This window comes from Hemibagrus wyckioides, linkage group LG11 (genome assembly GCF_019097595.1).
Source record: "Hemibagrus wyckioides isolate EC202008001 linkage group LG11, SWU_Hwy_1.0, whole genome shotgun sequence".
NCBI classification, from domain to species: domain Eukaryota; kingdom Metazoa; phylum Chordata; class Actinopteri; order Siluriformes; family Bagridae; genus Hemibagrus; species Hemibagrus wyckioides.
The window spans coordinates 1,272,324-1,283,106 of record NC_080720.1 but is presented as its reverse complement, the minus strand read 5'-3'; the positions used below and the strand labels follow the sequence as shown (position 1 = coordinate 1,283,106).

General features: G+C 40.0%; 1 pseudogene; it reads right to left on the bottom strand.

Annotated features, from left to right (window-relative positions):
• Positions 1–648: 648 nt before the first annotated feature.
• On the bottom strand, positions 649–4,960 carry LOC131361388 (serine protease 27-like; annotated as a pseudogene).
• Positions 4,961–10,783: the final 5,823 nt, after the last annotated feature.

The window sequence follows — 10,783 nt, the reverse complement described above, 5'->3', positions numbered from 1 at the left end:
AGTAGAATAGTACGCAGGGTGGGGCGCAAAAACTTCCTTTTTTTGAAGGCGAATGAAAGAAAAATTGTTGCTGATAAACCAAATTTATTTTTTGATAATGAAAGAACATAATTTCAAATTTCAAATCATGCTGTTTTAAACAAAATATCTTGAAGGTGGTGGCCACCGTTCACTGATGCAACTGATTTCTGAGGTTTCCCTCTACACATTCCAACATGACCACTGGAATTCGGGCTATTTCCTGCCGAATAACATTCTTCCGCTGAAGCAGGTTTGTGGGGCGATGTTTAAAAACCTCTGCCTTGAGGTATCCCCATAAAAAAATCCCATCCCCACTTTTCTACAACCTAACCATCCTTCACAATGCGCCTTCAGGAAAAGGAAGTTTCTGTGCCCCACCCTGTATAATCAACAGTATCAAAAGCTGCACTAACTAAACCAACACCAGCAAGAAAACACAACCCTGATTCATGGGGTCAGATGGTGATCCAATCAAAGATGATAACTCTGAGAGATTATTGCTAAAACTATATTATAGTATTTAACCTACATGAAGTGATAACTTGCCAACCAAGAGGTTTATGCTGGTAAATACTCTTTGATTGCTTTGTATATACATATATTTAATGTTCATGACCAAATAATGTCTTACGTGATAAAGCCAGGTAGATTTTGGTTGATGATGCTGGATATCCAGTTCTGGTACGGAGATACCCGAGTGTATACACCAGGTGAGTTCATCTGAGCACAGCCCCTACCCCAGCTAGTGATACCAGCCTGAATCCAGACCGCACCCTGTTTAGCCACCAATGGACCTCCAGAATCCCCCTTTAAAAGAGTAAAATAAGTTTTGATGTTTTTGTTTGGACCATAATAAATTCTATTATGTTCACACTTTAAGGTTTATTCACACATTATTCAGATATTTGTTCATGTTGTATCTGTGACTCTGTGTGTACCTGGCAGGTGTCTGGAGATAACCAGCACACATCATGTTTGTAGTAATGGATCCAAATCCCAGTAGAAAATCACAAAGATATGTATCCAATCAGTGAGCGCTAAAGTTAGGGGTGGTAACCATGCTTGTGATGCTGGTGTCAGATTTCAATCTAACCCTATTGAGCGTGTGGAAAATTTCTGAAACTTATACTTGTCTTATACCTAATCATTAAGTACGTTTGATTTTAATCAGTAAGGAAAGGTTAATGCTATTTTTAATTCTAATTTTAATAATTTTGAATACTTTCTTTTAATCCTTAAGATAGATCCGAGTCAGGTTTAATCATTAAGACATGAACAAAGAGACTAGATAAATTGTTTAATCATTGATAATGATTAGGGATAAATTGGTTAATCATTAGATTCATTCAGTTATGTTTAATCATATGATGATTTTCAATTTGGTAATCAGTACTTACTTTCATTGTTAATCACCGATATGTTGCCTGTCTAATTAGCGTCTCTAATTTATTGATTATTTGATAATAATCATAGTTATGTGATTATTTGGTTATCTAATAATTCTTTCACTATTAAGCACCTGCCATAATCATTAGTCAGTGGGTAAGCTTATGATAAATAGATAAAATTAGCATAAACTTAAACGTAGAAGTTATAGGACAAAAAAATATATATCATAATCATAAAAATAGAGATGAGCAAAACTGGCTGAATCATCGTTAGTGGGTTATTATTCTCGAACTTTCTGGCTTTGGCGTAAACATCACAAGGACATAGGCTAGCACATCGTACCATATCACGGTGTTGGCTCCACTGAGACCGAAAAAACATGTTGACGAAGTTCAGAATCCTTGGGCTTAAGGGCGAGAACACCATAACAGTCTTATTTGACCCAATTCTGACTAGAGTGTTTATTTTAGAAAAATTAAAGTTAAAACTACCCTTATATAATGTACAGGTGTTATATCGCTTCTTATTATCTTATGTAAATAAAAAGTAGCTTACCGTAGCAAGTGGAAAGTTGGTAAAACTCCTTGTGACATAATTAAGAACTAAACAATAGGCACTGAGACTGGAGAGGATTTGGAGAAGATGTTATTGAAGTGCCGGCAAAATATTATTGCAGTGGCGGATGTTAATGTAAACATAGGGACACAACACACCGAGTAAATGTAATGGAAAAGCACAGACTTTAATAGAGAGGATTTAGGAATTTAAATTAAATTAAATTAAATTAAAGTAAATTAAAGTAAATTAAAGTAAATTAAAGTAAAGTAAAGTAAACTGACTGCTACTCCTACTTAGACTACTCCTAGCCTAAATAAATCAATAATAAACAAACTCAACGTAACCCAACCTAAACTGCACGCAGAGCTATTTTGCCATTTTATTTTTACCTTATTAGCAGTATTACTTGGGTAACCTGATGTAAATTAAGGATAGTGCTCGCGGCCTAAATAGTGGGAATACATAGAATGGTGTAAATGTAAATGTGATAATAAAAATAGTGGTAAGGTCCTCAGATTTCTAATAAATGTCAGCCAGTCACCTTGAACTACACAGGAACAACCACAACGAATACATGGAACATGTGGGTGAATGTTGAATTAAAAGTGTAAGGGGTATAATGACATAAATGTGTCTTTTGGGCTAAATAAGGTTTAATAGAAGTTAGATAGATGAACAATATGTGTCAATATTAAAACTTGTGACCCATAGAGTGTATGAAGGTCACAGAAAGGTGGGGCTGTTTTTCAGGGGGAATAATGGGTGAACGTCAAAACAATCCATAGAAACATAGAATCCAGCAAGGTTAGGCAGCTGGGCTAAAGGGTATATATACTGGGGGATTTGTGAAGGGGGTGTACTTGACTGCATCGATTCATGAATCCGTGTATTTGAGTGCCAGTTTCTGTGATATTTTTCTAAATAAAACCGGTTGCTTTTTCTCATCCAAGCCTGGAGGAGTACTTTATTTCTTTGTTTTTCTGCAAATTTCTAAGTGGAACTACACAACTATTGGATTATATTGGTAAATGGAGAAGGCTCTAGGACCACCCTGTGGTGTCCACCTGGAGGGAGGCTCTGGGTTCAGACAAGCGGTGACGCGAGACAGAAATACGAGGAAGCAGTGCCATCTTTCAGATCTGTGGTGTGGGAACATTTCAGATTTGTTGTTGACTATGATGCCAATGAAACAAAAATGCGAAACAAAAAAATGACTGTGTGCAAGCACTGTCACACACGAGTTAGCTACTGACATGGAAATACTTCCAACATGACCACACATCTGCAGCTTCATCACCTAGAAATATCACTGTGTGGAAGCAGGATGGCAAAGCAGGTAACACAGGCATCCAAAAAGCAACAGTCCCCTAGCTGATTCCTTCCAGCATTCATACACAAATGGTTCAGAGAGACACAAAATATTATTATAATATAATAATTGGTAAAGATTTGCAGCCGTTTTCTGAAAACCCACATCAGTGATGTGGGTTTTCGGCAACTTATAAAAGTGCTGGAACCGCGTTACACACTATTGACATGCCCTTTTCCCGAATTCTATGAGAAAATTCGCAAAAAAAAAAAAAATCGGCTAAAGCACAAAGCCTTGCTCTAATAAGATAGTTGGACCATGCGGGTAACAGAGAGTTATCTCATCCTTACTGTTCATTACACGTCAGACTGGGAAAAAAGAGCACCGTACTCCAAACCCATCTCCTGTAATAAAGTCATAAAGTCATATAATTTTTATATCTCACTATTTTCTGTACACTATGAATGTGTACAAGTTGATTTTTGCATTTAAGTAAAATAAAGAGAATTGCAACTAAAACCAGTTTTTTTTTTCTTAACATACTTATTGTTCCTGTCAGCTAAGCAAAGAATAATGGAAAAAAAAACTTTAATTTGCCAAGCCATCTGAACCGAACCGAACCGAACCGAAAACCGTGGTTAAAAACCACGGTACGTATAGAACCATGGGTTAACTGTATGGTTGCATCCCTAGTGGGCACCATTGCCTCCTGCAGCACACCAGGATATGGCAGTTGCACTACACACACACACAAAAAAAAAAAAATGGTAACAAATTATACCCCAGATTGGGTATAATTCAGAATCCTTACATAATTTCCTGCCTTTTAGGGCACTGATCATCAACAAAGTCCTAAGCACCTCAACTACTACTGAAACAAATGAAACACCTCTGTGGTTGAGAATTGCCTAATATGGACAATATGAGTATATTTACTTGTGCACAAGTAACTGTGTGTGTGTGTGTGTGTGTGTGTGTGTACTTTACCTCCAGATTTGATGCTTCCCCAGCCTGTGATCCAGCAATTGGTTCCAGCTGGAAAATTGCTGTTTTGAGCTGCAAGACACACTGGTCTGATGTAGTTTGTGAAGGTGACGGAGGAGTTCAGAAGCAGAAGGGCAATGTCATTGTTTTGGTTTGCACTGTTGTAGTTGGGGTGAAGGATCACCTGTTTAACACCTCTTGCAATTTGAGTGGGATTAGAGCCATTTAAAGTCTGTTTCCCCAAATACACAGTCAGGCTAGAAGTGATAGTGCTGAAGGAATTAAGAAAGAAATAAAAATATTTAGTCATTTGTTCAGTTAAAGTTCTGAGAAATATTAGTACAGTGTTATGTATAAAATTGTACCTGGAGAAACAGTGGGCTGCTGTCAGAACCCAGTCTTTATTAATGAGGGATCCTCCACAGAAATGACCTTTATATACAGGGCTCTGTATACTAACCTGCCATGGCCACGCCCCAGCTGAAGCATTCTGTCCACCCACAATACGGGTATTAAAAGGTGCACTGCCACATTCTGAAATAAAAACATCAGTTACAATTCTAGTGTCAACAATCAGGATCTGACTGAGTAAAACTGAGGAACAGAAATGCCTCCAGCAAACAGTGAGAGTGATTAAGAGAAGTACCTACCACTGAGCTGGGAAAGGGAACCTGAAAGGAGAGAAAGAATATTTGTCATAAAATGCGATGTTGACTCTGTTGTTGTAGAATATTCAGAAGTTACACCAGAGCTATGCATTCAGGATAGAATTGGCCTAAAACACTGACAGTCATGTTTGCAGTCATTAATTTGGTAAAAAAAAAACAGCTACGAATATTCAAGCAGCAGTTCAGTTGTTTTTCTCTTCAACAGTTTTAGTAATTGCATAACATGAGCTATATGAGCTAAGAGTGATCATTGCAAATACCTTCCCTTTTAAATACAAGACAAGGATGTATCCAAGATGGTGGCGCCGCAGTAGCACGCAGCGGCCACTCCAGAACCAAAATGGTGCTATATCTTTGTTTTAGCCTGAATTTCAAAGTGCATGGACACCAAAGACAGTGGCACTCCCCTCCATACTGCTATCAAATGTCTGCTCACTAGACTACATTGGACTACATCCGACTCCAGCAAACTACACTGCGTGAGTACAGAGACTGCTGCGTCTTTGTTTTCACAGAGACATGGCTCAGCGACAGAGTTCCGGACGCCGCCATTCAGCTAGCCAGGCTAACTGTGTTTTGTGCCGACAGGAATGCAGCTCTGTGCGGTAAGGCTCGTGGTGGTGGCGTGTTTGTTTACATCAACACAGAATGGTGTAAGGACTCTGTGCTTGTGTCTGATTATTGCTCATCGCTAGTGGAGTTCATGACTGTTAGATGAAGACCTTTTTATTTACCCCGGGAATTCACCACCGTATTCATTATTGGAGTGTACATTCCACCCAGCGCTAATGCTAAGGAGGCTCTGTGTGAGCTGTACGGAGATATTAGCGAGCTGCAGAATGCTCACCCTGACGAACTGTTTATCATCGCCGGAGATTTCAATCATGCAAATCTCAAAACAGTGCTCCCTAAATTCCATCAGCATGTGGACTTTGCTACGAGAGGGGCGAACACGCTGGATCTTGTTTACACAAACATTCCCGGCGCGTATCGTGCGGAGCCCCGCCCCCACCTCGGCTAATCAGACCACATCTCTGTGATGTTGATTCCAGCATACAGACCACTCATCAGATGCTCTAAACCGGTTCTGAAACAGGTTAAGACCTGGCCAGCAGGAGCCATCTCTGCTCTTCAGGACTGTTTTGAGTGCACTGACTGGGACATGTTTAGGAGGCTGCAACCAATGGCGACTCTATTGACTTGGAGGAGTACACGGCATCAGTGACCGGCTACATTGGGAAGTACATTGATGACGTGACCGTCTCCAAGACCATCACCATACGCTCCAACCAGAAGCTGTGGATGACTGAAAAAGTGTGTGCTGTCCAGAGGTCGAGAGACTCTGCCTTCAGAGCATGGTCACGGCAGCCTTATAAACAACGAGGGCCAAACTGTCCTGAGCCATCAGAGAAGTGAAGCACGCACATGCGTGGGGTGGGTCTCATCAGCAAGAACGACGAGTCAGCTTACAGAGAGGACGTGCATCGGCTAACAGCATGGTGTAGAACCAACAACCGATCTCTGAATGTCGACAAGACTAAAGAGATGGTTGTTGACTTCAGGAGAGCACAGAGTGACCATTCTCCGATGTTCATCGATGGATCCTCTGTGGAGATCGTCACGAGCACCAAATTCCTTGGTGTTCATCTGGCAGAGAACTTCACCTGGTCACTCAAAACTAGCTTCATCACCAAGAAAGCCCAGCAGTGTCTCTACTTCCTGAGGAGGCTGAGGAAAGCCCATCTCCCTCCCCCCATCCTGACTGTGTTCTACAGAGAGACCATCGAGAGCATCCTGAGCAGCTGCATCACTGTCTGTTTGGGAACTGCACCGTCTCGGATCACAAGACCCTTCAGGGGATAGCAAAGACAGCTGAGATCATCGGAGTCTCTCTCCCCTCTATCACGGATATTTACACCGCACGCTGCATCCGCAAAGCCAACAGCATTGTGGATGACCCCACACACCCCTCACACACACTCTTACACACCCCACACACCCCTCACACACACTCTTACACACACCACACACCCCTCACACACACTCTTACACACCCCACACACCCCTCACACACACTCTTACACACCCCACACACACACTCTTACACACCCCACACACCCCTCACACACACCCCACACACACACTCTTACACACCCCACACACCCCTCTCACACACTCTTCACCCTTCTGCCATCTGGAAAGAGGTACTGGAGCATTCGGGCCTCACAAACAGACTGTGTAACAGTTTCTTTCCTCAGGCCATCGGGCTCCTCAACACCCAGGACTGAACTGTACAAAACTCTCTCTCTCTCTCACACACACACACACACTCAGGACTGAACTGTACAAAACTCTCTGTCTCTCTCTGACACACACACACACACACACACTCTCTCTCTCACCTGTGTGGACACACACACATAACTTATATTGTTCAATACTTATTGCACTACCTCAATCCTTGTGTTTATGACATCTGCTGCTATATTTATATTTATGTTTATTTCTATTTTGCACTACCTCAGCTGCTGCTATTGTATTTTTGCACAATACATGTTGTCAGGTCTCAAAGTTGTACATCATCTCATTTTATTACATTTCATTTACATTTCATTGCACATGTGCTTTTTCTTTTTTCGGCGCTAAGTGTCCTGTGTTTTTGTGTTCTCTTTTTTTTTTGCTTATTGTTTTTTCATTGTCTTGTCATTGCTCTGTTTGCACCTAGCTGCACACTTTGCACTTCATGTGGCTTGGACAAACTCCGGTCCTAGCTCTGTGTTGTTTTTTGTATTTGATCTTTATGTTGTATGTTTCTGTAGCACTAGGTCCTGGAGAAAAGGTGTTTCATTTCACTATGTACTGCGTCAGATATATGTGGTTGAAATGACAATAAAGCTTCTTGAATCTTTAATCAGCATCTTTGTATTCAGCTCTCTGTCTCTGTGCAAGTCAGCAAGTGTCCTTGTCCTCTCTCAGCACTCTTTTATATCTACCCAGTACTGCTACAACTAACAGTGTTACTGGTCTAACCTTTTCTATTGCTGGAATGCCCTAATTACATAACCTTCTAGACATCCAATCAAATAACATAGATTGAATTTGATAAATCTGAGAAGGCAGAGTGACACTTGGAATCAGATCAATACATAATCCTAGGGTCTAAACAGGGTCAGTTTGGTGATAGCATTCTTACTATAGATTTTGAACTGATAATGGTACTCTGTAGAGAGCCTTCTCCCATGGTTTAGAAGATATAACCACATGATAAAGCAGTTGAGAATGGAGGGAATCAACTGGTGAGATTAACTGCTCAGACTGTTGTCCCATTTTCATTTACGTCATTTGGTAGACAATTTTATCTAAAAGAATTTACATCTTATGCAGGACACAACTGAGTAGTTAAGGATCTTGCTCAAGGGCCCAAGAATCCGATCTTGGTGATGCTGGGACGTGCATCATGACTGGGAAATTACAGCAAATTCCCAGCATGTTAGTTGTTTAGTTCTTACACAGTAGTTCTGCTAATGAATGCTACACTTCTACTAAATTTAAAGGTAAGGTGTGGATGTGTTTCTGTCATAGTTCAGGATCTTAGCACTGATTTCCTGCTCATCAAGATGATAATTGCAGGTCACGTATGTAGACTGTAAATGCTGCAAGGGTTTTTTTTTTTATTTCACAGGAAGACATTCCAATGATGGAATAGATGAGATAAGAACATTGTTATGTTAGAGAATATAAAAGGGTAGACATAAAGAATGTCCAGGGTGGGCAATATGACCATTTAGCTACTAGGAAGTTTTGTTAAAAATTAAAAATCATTGGGTAAGATTTTTCCAGGAAGACATCAGTCTAATCTAACAACTAATCCTAACCAAATATAGGTGTCACAGATACCTTAGACATTTCCCCGCCAGACCACAGGGCAACCCTGCAATTTTAGTCAAACTCTTCCTGGTTTGTGTGTTTCATTCAGCTGTGTTGTGTATTTCATTCAACCCCCTATTCGGTTTCACTGGTTTTATGTTAGGCATAAGTCACTCACGTAATCAGCAAGCTGTTGTAAGCCCTTTTGTCATACCATTTTGTTGTCTAGCTTCTGATACCAGTTGTAAACCCATGTATTTATCATACCCAGCCTTGATATACTGAGTATTCCTATTTGCTTTCAAGGGAACTTGACGCTGCATCATGGCCAGTGGGGGGAAGTACCAAAGTAAATGTATATTGTTACTGTACTTAAGTATCTTTTTCCAGTATCTGCATTTTAGTTTTTACTTTCCCTCCACTACATTTCATACTTTCTACTCCAATACATTATCCTTCATCTCTCCTTACCTGTATTAAACCAAAAAGGGAAAAAAATAAAAAAAAGCAGTTGTCCAATTACAGAACAGCAAGCAAACCAAGCTAACCAAAACATGCATTATTTTTGAACCATCGTATCTTTTTGGTTTCAATAAATGCAGCGAGCACAACCATTTCAGCAGAGCAATAAAAGTGTCAGTGTCACAGCCTGAAATACTGTAGTTAACGATGAAAGCAAACTCTGACCCCATCCCGCCACCTGCACACCCATGGCCTGTGGCCTTACCTGCAGGATTCTGCAAGAAACACTCTTTCATACTCAGATACCTGCTCAGCCTGCCTCAGTAACATATGATTTCATCTTACAAGAACTCAACATCATATTTCTAAAAAACATACCCATTAACCCAATAGGTCAACTTTTATTGTTGATATTTGACCAGTCATCAAGTAACATTTCTTTTTCGTAGTTTTTTTTTTAATGTAAAGCAGAATAAGATTATTGCACAAATACTGTAATTGTCCATCACACACCAAAGTATTAGTTACTAAATACTGAAATATTGACTGTGCTGAATTTGAACCTTTTTCCTCTGAATCTGTAGAGCAGCAAGTTTCTGTTATAGAGCTTCTGCTCAAATCCTCGCTTGTCATTTGTTTAAAACTGATTCCCAGGACACAGGAGTGTCCAGCACACATTAGCTATTATGTATGAGTTACCAAGTCCGACGGTCCGGCTGTAGTACTTCATATTTTCTTCTGCCGTGATGTTTATATTTTCATTTTGAAGTACTTTCTGTAGGAAACAATTTACAAGCTACAGACCCTGTCTTTATATAAGGCTCCTTTTTCTTGTGTAGTGTCCACTGACACACACACACACACAAATGAATCATTTTAACAGCTACATGGTAATGTGTTTTATCAGGTTATAATTTGTTACTATCTTAAGTATACCATAAATCTTAACAAGAAAACCTAATGGATCTCAAGTTGTGTTATTTTACAGCCCCATGTTCCCCTTGGGCTCCTTGATTTAGAATAATGTTAACTGACATCTGTATCAGAATACTTTCTCAGAACTTGTATTAACAAACATGTGTGAGTAGAGTGACAGACTCTTCTCAAATAAAATGAATAATTAATTACAAAAAATGACAACATTTGACCTAGGATAAATGTAGTACTTTTTTTACCTAAGTACATTTGGACACAAGTGCTTTTGTCCTTTAGCTCAAGTAGAAATTCAAATTGAGGACTTATACTTTTACTGGAGTAACATTAACTTTCACTTATATACAGGAGATGTGTACTTTACCCACCACTGGTCATGGCTGACACTATGGGAATGCTTCATTGAGGAAGTTGTATCTGAAGCTCTGTGTGCACACATGCCTTTTAATGGCTCAGATAGGACACATGACGAAGGGTTAGGGTTCACGTCAACAAGTTCATATAAGGGCATCTATGTCACATTACTCCAGCTCCTTTGTCTTCAGGAAGCACTCTGTGAATGTTTGTGACGATTGTTTTGTCCGCTGAGGCA